At 46.9% G+C, this 17,225-nt stretch overlaps 1 protein-coding gene across 2 annotated transcripts in view; it reads right to left on the reverse strand.

Annotated features, from left to right (window-relative positions):
• The window catches only part of daam1b (dishevelled associated activator of morphogenesis 1b), a 36,688-nt gene extending 19,973 nt beyond the window's left edge, over positions 1 to 16,715 (reverse strand). Inside the window, exon 1 of one of the 2 annotated variants that reach the window (XM_077552477.1) lies at positions 16,549 to 16,715. The gene's annotated coding sequence lies outside the window, so the exon portion shown is untranslated. Of the gene's footprint in view, positions 1 to 4,099; positions 4,322 to 16,548 lie in introns of those variants that run through there. The other variant, XM_077552478.1, reaches the window with a different exon arrangement.
• Positions 16,716 to 17,225: the final 510 nt, after the last annotated feature.

Raw genomic sequence — 17,225 nt, forward strand, 5'->3', positions numbered from 1 at the left:
CCCTTTGGCATCGCTGCAAAACGCACTAGAGAATAATTCTCGTGTTTAAAAAAAATAAATAAAAGCGTCTCCAACACGACGGGTCGGGCGGCTTCTTTTTCGTCCAACCACAGACTTGCGACACAAGCGCTATTTGGCGGCCAATTCAACTTGGCCACTCACAGTTGCTAAAGCTAACTAGCATCGATGTTGTCAACACGAGCGGTCGATTTAGGATACCAGTTTTTGTTTTGTTTATTCGGGCATGATACATTTAAGAAAAAAAACATTTGTACGCGGTAGTTAATACTGAGTGGAGTTGCTCTTATCTCAAGGCACCACCACCGTATTTGGATGGGTCCAAGGCGTGACGTTTGGCGGTACCAGCTGCACCAAACCTTGCGTGCCAATCAAACGTTGCGGGGTGCGCGTGGCACAGCTGGACAGCACATTCAACACGCCGACACCAATTACTCAACGCAACACACACACACACACACACACACACACGCATAATCGCCGCAGATAAACACACCGACTTGGAAAAGAAGTGGGCCACGGCAGAAATGCTGACTGGCAGCTTAAGCGGAGATTAATATCAGACCCGTCTCAGCGGCTGTCGCTCATAGACTGCTGGAGGGCCCAAGTCATACGTTGGGGGGGGGGTGTGTGTGGGGGGGGGCGTTCCAGTCATGTGCGAGCGAGGGGAGCGCCTCCGAATGTCCCGCGGCTGGTCGAGCGCGGCTCTCACATGACACGATGAACAGAAGGCGGAAAAAAAAAAAAAAACGTGTCGCTGCCGCCAGCTGACACATTTCACACTCGCATCCTTTTTGTGCGGGTGGGGGGCATTCCACAACGGTGTGAGTAACCCAAGATGCCGATACTTCTCGCATGATATCAATCTGACTTTTGTGTGTTATTTGGGAACAAGAAGCAACACAAACATGACCTTTCACTTGAGAACAAAATTTAAAAAAAATGTTAACCTCCTCCAAGGCCTCACATGTGCCCGATTTCTGCCCTGGAGTTCTCACTCGACTAGTCATGAAAAACAAGCGGAAATGTGTCGCAATGCTGAGGTCACGCCGAAAACTTGACGAGCTTTTCCTCAACCAAAATGTCATCCAACTTGGTCAGAATGAGAACAAAGTGCGCTTTAAGCTCCCTGGCGGAGGTTACAAAAAAGTTTGCCGCAAAAGTCTTGCGTTTGTCGCTACGAGCGAGGACCTCAGCCAAGGCCAAATTGAGTTGCATTGATGCCATTCATGAAAATATTTCTGCCTTAAAACGATGAATGAAAATCATGACAAGAAAGCTAGCCGTAGCCTTTTACACAAAAAAAAAAAGAGACGATGCGATCGTTCCAAACGGGCCGCGCACGTCCAGACGACCACAGCGGCACACTCGATTATCGGCGCAGATAATCGAATCATGTTCCTCGACACCGGCTCCTATTTTTCATCCTGACGGTCAACCCGACTCCAGCCAACTCGAGGAGGAGATAACGGCCATGATCAAGACCAGCTGACCGGATTTTCTCGCCGTAGCCGCTCTGAAAGGTTGCGACTGTTATGTGTGTGTGTGTGTGTGTGTGTAGGGGGGGGGGGGGGGGGGCACAAAAATACAAGATGCAGATGTTGGAAGAAACGCAACAATGACCTGAACAGCCCGAGGGGCCCAATTGAAGTTTCAGCCTAAAACCAAATAGCGTCTCTTGGGCTCCAATTAGCTTTTCCCATTGGAATGAATGGAAATGCCATTAATCCGTTCCAATGTCGTACTTATTTCATTCGATGACGTCATTACTGTATGTTTTTGAATTGTTCCCGTCACTTTTTGCATCAGCTCAACGGCCATTGCGCTGCTCCTTCTGACGTGCCCGCTTTGGCCACCTGGGGGCAGCATACAGCAGACAAATATACAGTGCAGGACTCAAAAACAGATTTCTGCGTAATGTCCATACTTCAAACATTACATCAAAGATCTACATGACTTCCTATGGAGAAGAAAAAAAAACCTGAAACAATTTGCAAGGCCGTGTCGTGTCTGCTCGTCTTTGGCGAGCGTGTGAACGCACACTGAGACAAAAGACGACGGCAAAGGGTCGGCAAATCTTGTCAAACTTGTTGAGCGGAGCAGGCGTCCCTCCCGTCCGCCGCATCAAACAAGTTCAAATTCTTCCCGGGGTCAAGCCGGCAACACGAAGGAATGGCGGCGCGCATCTCGGCCGGCCGTCGGGCATTGAGATCACGTTGGCTTTCACCATTTGTGATGTGGACTATTGTACTTCCTGATTTCCTGCTGAAGCGCGAGCAGCGAGCGGGCGTCGCCTCAGACGAGCTTCGTGTCGTCATGGTTACGCTAAGCCGAGTCATAACCACGCCGTTTGGTCTGCCGTCATGTCACGCCGCTCTGACAACTAAATACGCCCAAAGCCTCAAACATTCTTGGAGGCAAACCAAAATTTCATTCATTTAACGACTACGCCTCAAAAAGTCGACATTCACTTTCAGTTTCAAACATCTTCTTCTTACTTCAAAGCTGCAAAAATATTTACTACAACACACTTAAGCATTTTGAAAGTAGTTTAACTCATTTGCACCCAAAAACGTATAAATGCGTTCTATTTGAATGGTTTCAGTGTCCCAAAGACGTATTTATACACCCCCCCCCCAAAAAAAAATTGCTAGAGCATACAAAGAAGGCTTTGATGCAACAGGTTGTAGCAGAGCAAAGGAGATCAACCAGGGCCATGTTGGAAAAAAAACCCTCAATTACTCACAATTCTTGCCCTGCGATTGGCTGGCAACCAGTTCAGGGTGTACCCCGCCTACTGCCCGAAGCCAGCTGGGATAGGCTCCAGCACCCCCGCGACCCTTGTGAGGAAAAAGCGGCCAAGAAAATGGATGGATGGATGGATGGATACTCACAATTCTAAATAGATTTGTGAACAATGATGAAATGATGCTGCAAAACGGAAACCGAAGCACTTTTTTTTTCCTGATGAAAGAAGAGCCTTTAGTCTTTCTTTTTGGTAAGTTCCATGTTTTTATAGCAATGGAACGCCTTCCAAAAACAGTCCAAATCCAGTAAAAGAACCGGGAGTGAAGGGGATTGCTTCAGTGAAAAGGGCTGCGAGTGAAGGAGTTAAGAACATTTTGTCTGAACTCAAGATTCAGGATTAGCTACATTAGCAAACGCCGCCATTTTGATTCAACCTTGTTTGTCAACAGATTATTTGAGTTCTCGGGATCGTCGTCGCGCTCCTCGTTTGAAGTCCGAACCAATTCTAGCATCACAAAACCGATTGCGTTCCAATTGGGAGCGTCGGCCGTATCGATGTCGCCGATCAACGAGCGGAGTTAGCGCTTGGTTGGTTTGGTGTCCACTTGAGCCACGAATGTCTTCAAAATCAATCAATGACATTGTTGGGAGTTGTAATCTCTCGAGCACAGACGGAGCTCTGCCGCCCCCCCCCCCCTCGCCCCCCTTCAGTTGCTATGGCAACCCGAGCAGTTGCCGGCCGACCGGCGTGTGCTGTGGTGGGCGATTTATTTTTATTTTTGGGTAAGCCACGCATCGCCCTCACATTTTAATCTGGATGTTTGTTGAAAAGAAAAATCGGATCATCCCTGTGATGAAGCGTCCAAAATAAGGGGGGGGGGGGGGGTGATGAGGATGAGGAAGTGCAACCTGAGAAGGGTCCGAAGACCTCCCTTTGCTGAAGGTGACTTTCCTTTTCAGGTGAAAATCCTCATCTGATGCTTGCGTCGCCACTTGGAGGCGGCGGACGTCCATCAACTGGCGCCGAGCTCGCCATTCCCCCGCATACGCCGCACAACTCTCTCTCACGCCTCGGGGGCGGCTTGGAGGCATTTCGAACCGACTGTCAACCAACCTCCCCCCCCAGAGGTTTCTACGGCAACGTGGTTTTCCACTCCAGCGGCCGCTAATTAGGCCGACGTGATCCCGTCACCTGCGTCCCCGACCAGCGCGGTCCCGATTGCAGACGGGACCGCGATAAAAGCCACCCAGAACCCCCGCCCGCCCCACACACATTCCAGCCGGCAGATAGCGGACCGGCGCGCGCACCCTCCCCAGCGTTTGAGGCTCTTACCCTCTCCAGCAGTCCTCCTCCTCGTCCTCCTCTTCCTCTTCCTCTTTTCAAAATCCTCAACTCACTGCAGCGTTGCCATTCTGGAGGCGTTTCATCCGTGCCGCTCGAAGCTCGCCGCTTTTTGGTGAAAACGGAATCAATCAATTCCGGACCCCCCGCGAGCTGTTGGGCTAAAACTTGCGCCTGCCGTTGAGATCTCGGCTCGGTTTGCTTGTCTCGCTCCTCTGCAGAATGCAGCGGGGAGGGTGGGGTGCGAGGGGGGGGGGGCAGGCACAGATGTTACCGGCGGTGGGCCACGCCCCTTTTCAACACTCCCTCACTCTAATAGGATGCAGTCCGGCGGACTGGACACCGCCCTGCTCGGATGCCCCCCCCCCCCCCCCCCAGCCCGGGTCCTCCTCCTTCTGCCCTCTGGACGAGTTGATTGTGGTTTGTTTGGAGAGCTGCACCACCACAAACAAAGGCCAGGTGTGAAAACCCGCACGTGTCGGAAAGCAGCTCAAGTGCAGCTCAACGCTCAAAATATGGTCAGGAAAAAAACTAACCGGGCACCGAATGGCAAAAAATTCATTTGACAGACTTTCATTCCGATGTCGGATCAAATTCTCACCAACTGGGATAAAACACACATAATGAATGATAGTCCCCCAATAACACATCGTTTGTCTTAGAAGTAGTGATAGACCGATTAGCGGCGCTAATATTCGAGATGACGCCGCATAAATCGGCATCGGCTATCTTTAAAAACCCGACAGCCGATCAATCAATCAAACTGGTTATTTTCAGATGTCACCTCTTGGCCGGTAGTTATGTTGCGGACGCACTAGTTTTGTTTTATAAAAACTTAATCATGTTTGCAAATCTGAAAATCGGTTCACTCGCAGACATTTTCACTGACGCAAACCCCTTCGCTCCCGTTTTATGCATTTTGTAAGGCCCGCAGAATATTCTGTTGCTATAAAAACACGGAACCTACCAAAAGAAAGATTAGAGTCTCTTCTTTCATCAGGAAAAAAAAAGCATATTTCTATCTATTTTTGCAACATGGCCCTGGTTGATCTCTCACACTCTGCTGCCACCTGCTGGCCGTTTTTTGTAATAACTACCATTGCTTTAAGGGACCTCTTCAGGTCAGAGGCTGCACCAAAGCCTTCTGTACTCTCTAGCTTACAAAAGCGTAAAAAACTTTTACAGTAAATACGTTTTTGGGAGCAGGGCAAGATTTAAAATAGAACGTATTTATACGTTTTTGTCGTGTTGGGAGTTTGTAGCGATTACTCATAATTTGGATATGATTATTTTCAGTTGTACTGAATGCCAAATGAATATCGGCTTCAAACATCGGTTATTGGCACATCAGTATCGGTCCATCATTTATTAAAAGAGGTGATAAAAGTAGCAGCGATAACATTTTAACGACAGCGACAATCGCAGTTAAGATGTTGCTCATGTGCGGACGACTGAATCTCGAGTATCCCTTTGAAGTGGTCTTCGGTTTTGACAAACTGAGGAGCAGACGCAAGTCGTCCACGCGCTTCACTTTGGTGTTGACAGAACACGCGTCACGCTCGCTCTCACAACGGCGGCGTCGTCGTCTCACAAACCGCGTTGGACACGACTGTAAGCCGGGAAAAGACAAAAAAAAGGCTTTCCCTGCCAAAACGAGTGGGGGGGGGGCACTTGAACGGGATTCAACAATCGGAAGATGAGCTCATCTGCTGCGGCTGCCAGCGAGCAACGCAAACCACAACCTTGTCTGCGGTTCCAAGCCCGAAAACCAGATCAGAGTCTTTCTCAGATGGCTTGCAGATAAAGCTGACGACATGCCGGATTACGTTTTGCAAGTCGGACCCCCGCACTGCCGAGCCCAGAAAAAAAAGGACACCAGTCTTTGTGTTAACATTTGTATGAACGGTGACGTCATCATCAACGTCGGAGATTTCCCACCAAATTAAAAACAAAAGCAAGTAAATAGTTCCCTGAAGTTTTCTAGTGTAAATCAAGTTTTCCAAAATGTCAATATAATTTCCCCCTTTTTTTTTTTTGTGTAGAGAGTTCCTAGTGTCAGCATCGTTTTTTTGTCACATGGAAATTCTAATCAATCCATAAATGAAAAGTTGCTGTATCTCACTGGGCGACAAATGCTCATTTGGGGTTTTCGTCAAGGTTCATAAAAGGGTTCAAAACATCTTCGCAGACAGTGAAAAATTGTCAGAATATGTTCGAAATTTGCCACAAGTAAAGTCTGTGAACATCTTACAGATCCTGATGAAAACCCTAAATACGTTTGCAAGCATTCACCGCTCAGTTTATAGATTCAAGATTCGTAAAAAGGCCGATGCCGATATTTGTCAAAATGCCAAAAATCGGCACCAATAATCGTCCCGGCTGACAATCCGTCTATTTTGACGGGACTTTTGTCTGGTGCGGCCGTGGACGGCGAACGCCGCAAAGCCGCTCTGACAAAAGAATGTCCCGCAGCTGGAATAACACACGGGTCTGCTTCCCGTGCAGCACTTTTTGGACGTCTGGGACGCAAGCGGCAGATAAAGAAGAAGCCGGGAATTCGCTTTTGGCGCGACGTGCCCGGCGGGCACCTGTTGATACAACAGGAAGCGGCGGATGCCGGCGTGATCAAAACAAGACGTTTTTTTTTTTTTTTGCGAAGGTCGTGTCACATGTTGACAAAACAAGCCGGCAGGTGGCGGCGGGACAAACGGGCGAGCGTGCAAAATCAGCGCGGCGGCGACCCTGAAAACCTCGCCGTGCCCGTTGACCGCATTTGCGCCGCTGGCGCGTCCAATCAAAGCCAGCAAATCCATTTTTGTTGACGCGCTTGCTAAGCAAAAAAAAAAAAACGGCAAACACAATTGTGGGCCCGAATGGCGAGTTGACGGTGCAGGAATGCGTGAAGGGGCGCGAACGCTAGATTTGGACTGCGTTCATGTGGTGGAAGTCAGCAGGGCGAGGAGGGCGAGCAGGCGGGGGGGGGAGAGAAGGCGCACTTGGTTGAGGGTGGGACCGCTTCTCATAAATCCCACCGACCGACGCGGCCCATCCCTGGCGAGAGACCCCAACCGTCGCAAATTAAACACCAAAAGGGCCCTATCGGTTTGCACCCGCCCTTCCGTCGGCCTTTAATTACCCCCTGCAAGAGCACGTCAGCGCTTTGGACATCCCATAATATGGGCAAGCATCAAAGGGGAGCTAAGTTGGGCAAAAACCACAAGTTTGGGGAGTTTGGATTCGGGGCTGCGCCGCACAAATGAATGAACGGACGGAAATCCGCGTGACGAGCATGAAAACGTGAAAACGTGAAAACGGGGGGGGGGGTGGTGGTGGGGGGGGGCGACACTTTTTTTCTCTCGCTTTGTTTAAAAGTTTCTTTAGCGCGTTTTTTGACCGCGTGAACTTTTATGGGCAATTTCAAAGGCGTTCTGTGTCAACACGGTTGGCAGATTTATGCGGCGAGCGCTCTTGCCGGAGTCGTAAATGTTGCGCTGTCGGTCGGGCAAAGCGACGACGACCTTCCCCGAGCACGGACGCGGGGAAGAAAAGTCTGCCGGGGGGAAGTCGGGATGCGTGGGAACGCCAGAGCAGCCAACAACTTCAACGACTACAAAATCAGACATTTTGCTAAATCAGAGCGCTAACAATTATCGGTGCCGATATTTGATATTTTGACAAATATCGATATCGTCCTTTTCACAAATCTGAAGGCCCAAAAAGCCTTAAAGATCGGCAAATGCTTGCGAACGTAGCAAAATGGAGGGTTTTTCATCAGGATTTGTAAGATGTTCACACGCAGTTTTTACTTTTCACAAAACCATTTCGGACATATTCGGACGAGTTTTACCGTCGCCGAAGATCTTTTGAACCCTTTGACGAACCCCGACGAAAACCCCAAATGAGCTCCGTCGGCGTGCATTTGTCGCTCAGTGACACACACGGAACTTCACTTACGGATTTATTTAAAATTTCCACTTTATAAAAAAAAAAAAAATGGTGTTGACAATGGGAACTCCCTACACTTTTTTATTAAAAAAAAAAATAAATAAAATTAAGAAACTATGTTGAAATTTGAAAAGCTCTCTGCAATATATGATGGATTTTTTAACTAAAGCTGTCAACTATTTGTATGTTTAAGATTCAAATTTTGACGATAATATTTTATCTTTTACTGAAAATGAATATCGGCTTGAAATATCGGTTATCGCTCTCCTCGACTACTAATAATCGGTATCTTGTATCGGCCTTGAAAAAAAAAAACACATCGGCCCATTCACTCACTGTACCTGGAAAGTATGAAAAGTGGCCGTTGAAGCTCCGCCCTCCCACGACAGAAGCGCAAACATGGAAAATTGGAGAGAGGTTCGAGATTGCAAGCAAAGAGCTTGTTGCACTCTGACCTAACAAGTGTTCGGTTTTGCTCTTTGGTTCTGGATGAAAGGGCAACAAGTCCCACAGGCAAACTCCCGCGGAAGTCTTCCCAGAGCCGATTTCCAGCTGGCAGACATTGCGAACGGCGACGACAAGGCCGAGCGGGCCTCGTAACAGATTGACAGAGTTGGCGGCTTGGAAGGCCGAGGCTTAACTTGTTGATCCCGCCAGATGTAGGCCAAATGCGCCGCTGAGGGAAACACGCGGGTCAAGGTCGTTGGGGGGGGGGAGGTTTTCTACCGCGGTGGACGCGTCAGGAACAAAAGCGTCGGCAGGGGGAACGTGTTGGCTTAGCCGTGACGACGCTCAGCGGAAAAATATCACAAAAGGGCTTTTAAAATTGCGCGTGCCGACCGGCGTGCGAGTCCGGTCTAGCTGAGCCGCTTATCTCGACGTGTCATAAGCCCAAAGGTGTTGGGGATGTTTGCCGATGCTAACGAGATGCTAACTGGATGGACTTGACTGTTTTGTCAGCCCTGCGGCGGCGCACGCCATCATCCACGGAAGGCTTCAAACTGGCTGTGGAACACAATTTGAATGAAAAATATATATATATATATATAGCGATATATATATTATTTGACTTCTAAAGAATTTTTTTTAAGATAAGCTTCAAACGTTTAATGCCACATGAAGTTACGGTTACGCCCTGTGCATTTAAAACAACCACATAGGGTTGCCTTTAGGTCTGCTAGCTTCATGCTAACACACAATAGGAAACACCATAGACAGGCTAACAAAAACCACCCCCAAAAATTCAAGAAAATCTGAAAGGGATACTCGACTCGTTGAGCCATTTTTAGCGGTAAAAAGTTCATATTTTGTCCAGAACGAATTTGATAGCTTAATTATTTTTTTTATGTAGAATTAATACCTTTAAAAACTTTTTTTTCCCACTTGCTGTCAACTGAAGATTATGCCACTTGTGCTGAGGAAGTAGGTAACGACCAATCATGACTCACCTGTTTTCTGGGTTTGGTGATGTCATCTTTTTTTTTATTTTTTTTATTTTTTTAAAGGTATTAATTGTATACAAAATATAATGTAGTATTCTGGACAAACTACAAATTTTTTTACTGCTGAAAATGTTTTAGTTTAATTTGCTACTGAAAAGTTTCCCCCGTCCGCAAAGACAATCAGGTTTCAACGTGCGAATTGAGGCGCACCAACTTGGCAAAAGGTCTCGTGTGGGTTCCACTCGCACCCACGCAGGCAAACGCCCACGGCAAAAAGTCAACATGCACAAACATCGCAAAAAGCAAAAAAGTGACGCAAGATGGAGCGGGCCAATGTTCGCCATCCCGCTCGTACAACGAAATGCCGCTGCTGACGCGGACGGACGGACGGACGGACGGACGCACCGTCCTCAACATTGTGGGAACTTGCCGGAAGAAGAGTCGAGTGAAGAAAGCAAGCGTTGTCTCCAGCCAGCATTCATCGTTTAGTCTCAGAGTGACGCATTAAAATGGCCGACTACGTTTGGACTTTCCCCCAAATTTAATTGGAAAGTGCGTGACGGACATTAGCCGTTCTAATGACGACAACTCGGTTAAAGGAAATGACATTATGGCGCTTTAAGGCGGCCTGTGTGGAGGACAAAAGACAGAGACGGAAGAATGCGTCAAACGGAAGATTTGCAGTTACTGTAACATCAATGCTAATTTTCGTTAGCATCTCTGTGGCATTCTGTAACATGTTAGCATTTAAGCTAGCACACTTTTGTTACCATCTGGTTTGATTGAACATTTGGGTTGAAATAAACATTAACTGGCTTTCCATCCACCCATTTTGATTGGAATGGTGGGGGGGGGGGGTGACGACGGTACTTCCTCGTACGCGGCAGAGGATTAGCGCTAATTGGGGGGGGGGGGGTCCACGGCCCGAATGTTTGGCTCCAAAGCAGCCGGCAGACGCAGGGCGGCGTAGCCTAAACAAAATTCCCTGCTGGCGGAAAAACGTGTCCCGACCTGAGAGGGTTTTCCAACAGGGCGGGGGCGTGTCGGCGGCATGTCGCGAGCGGGATGAAGCACGCCGCTCTCCGCGGCTGGATCTGATATGCGCACGCTTTCGCCACGGGCCACGACGGCGTTTGGCGTCCTCTCACTTCCTTGAAAGCGATCAAAAGGCAGCAGGATGCCGTCGTCGCCGCGGCCCAATTGGTCCTGTTTGGTTGGTGCAGTATTTGCGCATTGGACGGTTTGTCGCATTCAATAAACAAATGAAAGTGCATCTGGACTGAGGCCGTCCTTGCCCGCATTCGGAGGCATTACAGTGCATTAATGGCCACATTTTATTTGACTACTCTCGATTCTCCACTCAAGTATCCAAAGCTTGCTCATACCATTAACACAAAACAGCAACAAAAGCATGTCAAATCATCTTTTTCCATGGAAGACAATGGAAATGCAATTAATCCGTTCCAGACCCTCCCACTAACGCTAAAAAAAGATGTTTTTTCCCGTACTTTTGTCTGTGCGGTTGATTGGCAGTTGGCAAATCAGCTTCAAGTCAACGTGAATTGATGGGTTTCGGATGTTGCGTCATCAAGTGGCGAGTGTGTGAATTTCTTATTTTACTCGTAGGTCCTTATTCCTGCACTTTTTCCATCACAAAAAACAAACAAACACATTTTTCATGCCTTCCTTCCTAAGAGCAATCGAGTAAAACGCCTCGAGCCATTCGAAGACAAAAATTGACTACAAGCTAACCTCACAAGAATGGAATGAAAAAAAACAGGCAAAAAGTCACAAAACTTCAGAAAAACGTACAGACTACCAAGCGTACATTTTTGTGCGTCACGCTTCTTGTGACAACAGCCGTTTTTTTTTTGTTTGCACTGAGACGTGTTGAAGACGCACATCAGCGCGCGGCCCCGCCTGCTATTTGGCGTGCGTGTAGCAGCCTGAAGCCGACATTTGCTCTCCGAAAAAACGGCTGGCGTGCGACCAACGTGGAATAAAACCGCCGAGGTGCTGATGCGCGGAAAATGTTCTCATTTCAGGTGTGTCCGGAGTGAATAATTAGCGGCAAATCACGTGAGCGAGAGAAGAGGCATGCGAGGGTTGAAACATGAATCCCACTTGGGCCGTAAAAGCCTCCTCCCATCCTCCAACGCGCGCACGCACGCACACACACGCGGCGGCGGCGACGGCGGGCAGGATAGCACTCACACGCTGCCTTTGTTCGAACCTCAGCGTGATCATCTGAGGTTTGTCTGCGGAGCAATCACTTGCTTTTACTGCGCGGCAACAGCACAGTCTTACCTCAGAAAGTGTTTGTAGCGCAAGGAAAAAAAACAAGAAATAAATTAATAAATAAATATAAAAAATCACCGCAAGTGCGAGCGCAGGGAGTTCAGATCGGCCTGAAATGATTTTGTCGGGTCACCCAGTTCTCGTTCTCGTTATAGAGCTGCGAGGACTGCAGATGAAAAGGTCGCCTTTACTCGGAGGAGATGATGAACTCGCTAAAAAAAGTTTTCACCCATTTACGGGTCGGTCGGAAACGTATCCCTCGTTTTAAAACCGGGGCTCCCAATAATTGACTAACAGGTAAGAATAGATGAAATGTTTCAAAAGGAAAAAGGACACAAAAACAAATATAGCCGAGTGAGTATCACAAGTGCGAGAAGCAAAAAAGGTATCAGGCGACGTCTTAAGTTCAGTGACGCAAACAAACACAAAACAATTCTGAAAGTAAGAAATTCCTTTGGGGGGGGGGGGGTAAGTATGCTGCGAAAACTAGCTAGGAGCTAGCATCGGATGTAGCCGTATTCTCTCAATGACACGACAATTTGGAAACAGAGAACGTTTAGGCAAAAACATGCTACAAAAAGTAGCTAGCAGCTAGCGCGAGAAGATTGCAAAAGTCTATATGTTCGCTCAAAAGACAAATGAAAGAAAGAAATGCCAAATCTAGCGCACGAAACCAACATGGCAGTCAATGACGCAAATACGCGACAATTCTGAAACTAAGAAATTATTTTGGGGGGGTAAAATGTATGCCACAAAACCTAGTTAGGAGCTAGCACCAGAAACCGACGTAGCCGTCTTCACTCAGTGACTCAAATACGCCACAATTTGGGAACAGAGAAAGTTTGGGCAAAAACATGCTACAAAAAGTAGCTAGCAGCTAGCGCGAGAAGATCACAAAAGTCCATCAAAGATTTAAATACACGACAATTCAAAAACTAGGAAAATGGCAAAACTATGCTACAAGTGTCAAACAAACATTTGCTAGCAGTTAGCTTGAGTCAAATACACAATTTGGAAACGGGGGGGGGGGGGGCAAAAACACCCCACAAAAAGTAGCTAACAGGTGGCTCAAGAAACTAACGCATCAGTCCATAATTTGTCACTCTTTTGTTGCCGAAAGTTTGGTCCACACGGGAGTCGGCTGAAAGGAACACCAGGAAGTAGAAACTTAATAAAATAAAACCAGTAACAGCACTAAACAGCTTTACAGAACTAAAACAACACGTCAGTTAATGTTGATTATTTGAAATGACTTATGACATCATCTTGACATTTCTAATGACTAACAAAAGCAGGGAAAATGTTTAACGAGCCTCCGCGAAGGCTCCATAAGTCGGCGAGCAGTCGTTCATTCAAGATATGCAGAGTGCGAGTGGGTCACAAGCCGCCGACTGGAGTGCGTTGCCCTTTGACCCCTGGGAAATCAGGAGGGTCAAGAGGCATCTGTCTTTTGGTCTTTGGGGGTGGGACAGTCAGTGGGTGGCTGTCTGAAGGTACGCAAGGAAAAAAAAAAAAAAACACAGCATAAGAAGCAAGCGACAAACATGTGCTAGTGGCTAGCACGAGACGCTAACGTCGCCGTCTGCATCGTCTCAAATGCGCGACCATTTGGGACCAGAGCAAACTTTGGAGGCCCCAAACAAACTTTGTGCTTCAGCGATGCGCAGAATGTCAACTTGGTCTCGGGCGGGACCGACAATGGCCGCCAACGGGCCCAGCTGTTCCAACAACGGGGACAAGTGCAAAGCCGGGGGGGGGCCGGATTGGGGGCAGGGTGTGGCATGGAAGGGGGTGGGGGGGGTCGTGTGGGGGGGGTCGTGTGCACCATGGAGACGGAGCCTGCCCGGCTGGAGGAGGGATGCTAAATGAAGCCATTGTCCGGCCCAAATCAAGCACAAAAGAGGCCAAAACAGGCCCATTGTTGCAGTTGGAAGGACGGCGGCATCCATTAGGCGGCAGCAAGTCACGTGACCAACACGGACGTTGCGAACGCAGGTGGGAAGCAACAAAGTGCAAATTCCTCATGGGATGTCCCCTTTTTTTTGGGGGGGGGGTGTCCAATCAGATTTTGGCCTCAACGTGTTGCCGTGTCAATCTAATGTGCTCACGACCTTCACAATCAGTCGCGCTGGCCGGCGCAACTTCAAATAAATTCATCAACAATGGGGCTGTTTGTTCAGCCAATCAGATTTTCTCATTTTCCACACGGGGCCAATTCAGTATTTTTCCGTCCTCTGGTTGGTTGGTCAAAGCAAGCCAAGAAACAAACTTTAACAATCTGCGCGCATTAAATCAGCATCTCTGGTGAGTGTGATGACTTTTATTGACATTTGTCACATTTTTGTTCTGTTCTTGAATGAATGGAAATTCTGAAACGCTCCAGATTATACGTTGTACTTTATAAAGCATGGCTCACTCTATTGTTTTTTTTTTGTTTACTTAAGAAAGGAATTGAATGAATCCTGCATTTTTTTACACTAGCACTTAAGTGCGAGAAATTGATCCGCCACCCGAAATTCTGCCAGCAATGGATCAGCAGCCTCAGCTGCACTAACGAAAGGCGCTAAATTAAATCCGCCGTCGAAAGGATCAGTAGACCTCCTCGCTCGACCCCCAATTTCGTTTGCTGCCCCCCCCCCCCCCTCCTCTCCCCCCGTGCTGGCCAACCATGAAGGACAACCCGCACCCCCTCAACTCTTTGTAATTGGAACGCTCGCAGTCCATTAAACTGCTCGGTCCGTTTACGAGCGCTGACGAGCAGGAACAGGTACGAAACGCTAGGTTTCCTCAAAGCCTTCCTAAGAAATTGCTGATCTTGACACTTCGGGAAAAAAATAATAATAATAATACAAATTGACAGCAGTGCCTCATCGTTGTCTTTTTATGATCTTGCTGGGTTTTCATCAGGAGGACGCAGATGGAGATTGACGAATATTCAAGAAAAGCATTTGTAACTAGGGGTGTCAAAATTGGAGCGTTAATTTAAAGTTCCTTTAATTCCACCAATTTTTTTTAATTTTTTTTAAACACGTGATTAATACTCAGAAAGCCTGTACCGAGGGAATTCCAGTCACAACCTCAAAATTTTTGCAGTAACAAATTGAATAATAATGCATATGTTTGTGGGGATTTCACCATTTTAAAAATGTGCAGAATTTCACAATTTACTTCATGTTAAAGATTATATCGCTCTCAATATGAAAAGAAAAATGCACTGAGCTGTCACCAATGTCTTACGAATGCAATTATGCCATCTGGTGGCAGAAAAATGACCTCAACACAAATCAATATCACACTGTACAGTACATCCTTTTAATTTTATGAATTATAAGGAAATCAATGATTAAAAGATGCAGCCATATTAGTTTAGTTTTTTTTTAATTATTGCACATTTAGAACAGATATAAAATTTGCGATTAATCTTGAGTTAACTATTGAAGTTATGCGATTAATTCAGATTTAAAAAAAATTGTAATCGCCCGACCACCCCTATTTGTAACATTTGTCAGCTTCATTTGGATGTGAAATAAATCGGGGTGGGTTCGATAGTGACGGTCCCAGTGTGGATAAAAACTGGCGAAGCAAAGAGCACCTTTAGCAGCAGGTGTGTACGGTCACAACAAAAGACGAATGCACACCTCAGTGCAGACGTGCCGATGGCGGGAATGTTGGGCCAAAACAAAAGCACATTGCTGATGGTGTCGGTGGCTAATTAGCGAGCTAAGCTTCCTCACAAGGCGGCGGTCCACTTGCAAGCACGTACAGGCCCAGGCCTCCATACAGCACAAAACATCTCAATTGGGAGGAATGCCAGCAAGTCGCTGAACAGCGCCAGGCTGAGAACGGGCCAACCCATGCAATGATTACGCGTCTGCCGTAATCACACAAATAATCGCTGCTTGAAGTTACAATTGCTGTTAGGAAACGATCAGATTGGCTCTTATTTGATTTAAGATTGGTTCAAGAAGAGATGGGATCGCTGTTACTTTGTTTTTATGTAAAAAAAAAAGAAAGAAAAACGATCCAACTTGTTACTCTGTTTTAACGTAGTTTCATTTAGTTGTTGCTTTGCTTCAATAAACGAAAATTCAGATTTTGTTACGTTTCTTTATGCATGCAGGAAGATTAAACTCAACACACACTTGTTATTTTTCATTCTGCAAAAGAGACTGCCTCTACTTTGTTTTAATAAACGCGAAAACAATTGTCTGAGGTTTTTTTTTTTACGCTTCTGGTGACGCCAAACTTTGTTCATCTCTAAATGTTTCCACTTTTTGTGACACGTTGTTTGCAACAACAACAACAGGTGCATTCACATACGCAGACAGGCTTCACAATTGATACGAAGGCGGACGACATCATGAAAATGCATCCGTTCATCAGCAGCACCCTGACAAGCAGCTTTCTTTTGTTCCAAAGAAATACGATCAAAAGTCACATCTGGTGATGCTTGCTGCCAGGAAGTAGACGGTGACACCTTGATTCGGATTCGACGCAGCGTTGAAGCTTCGGCTGGGTCGTGCATGCGCCACACAAACATTTTAACATATCCACTCGCGTTTGGACAAACCGAACAAAAAGGTTCGGTGAAGTTTCATCGAGGTGATAAATGCGCGAGTCACCAGGCAAGCCAAGCCGGGGAGGGACTGCATGACCGCCGGTGTCCGGCCACAGACGTCACCGCCGACCGAGCGATTCCGCGCTTACAAGTACAACCGCCGTTTACACACACAAAAAGAAAAGAACTTCTCTTACCTTGTTCTGTTGAGCATTATCCTCCGCGAGCTCACCGGGCCGGTAGGAAAAGTTGGGCGAACACACGGACGGGAGCGAGTGAGCGAGCGAGCGAGCGGGGGAGGCTCCAGGAGAGGCGACGAGATGCTTTTAACTGACTGCCTACGAGCGAGCGAGCCCGGTTGGTCGCTCTCGCGTGATGTCGTCGATGCCTCCGATCGGCTCTGCGCATGCGCCAAATTGGATCACAAGGAAGTCGAATGTAAACAGTTCATTCAGCGGTCACGACAGTACGTACGCGTGGATTTGCAAAAGGGCGTTTTGTTAGTTCGTCTTGCAACGATTGGTTTGTTAGTGTCGTTTTATTTAGTGCTGCATTGTTATTACCCAACACTACAAATTCATATTTATTTATTTTTCTAATGCAGTTTGTATGGTCTAAATTGTTTTCCAGAGCTATAATTTTTTAATTTTATTCAAATAGATTGTAGAAAACGTATTAGTCTTTTGATATTGTAGTTATTTCCTGCATATATAATTGTTTTAATATTAGAGCCCCAAATAAACAAAAGTACACTACCAAAGCTTGTCATTTTTAAAACCTTTGAATAATCTGTATTTTAGTCAGGTAAGGATTACTTAAAATGAAAAATAGTGAATAAGCAGTTAAATGCATAAGCACAAAACGCACAAAATGT

The sequence above is a fragment of the Vanacampus margaritifer genome, chromosome 19 (genome assembly GCF_051991255.1).
Source record: "Vanacampus margaritifer isolate UIUO_Vmar chromosome 19, RoL_Vmar_1.0, whole genome shotgun sequence".
Taxonomy (NCBI): Eukaryota; Metazoa; Chordata; class Actinopteri; order Syngnathiformes; family Syngnathidae; genus Vanacampus; species Vanacampus margaritifer.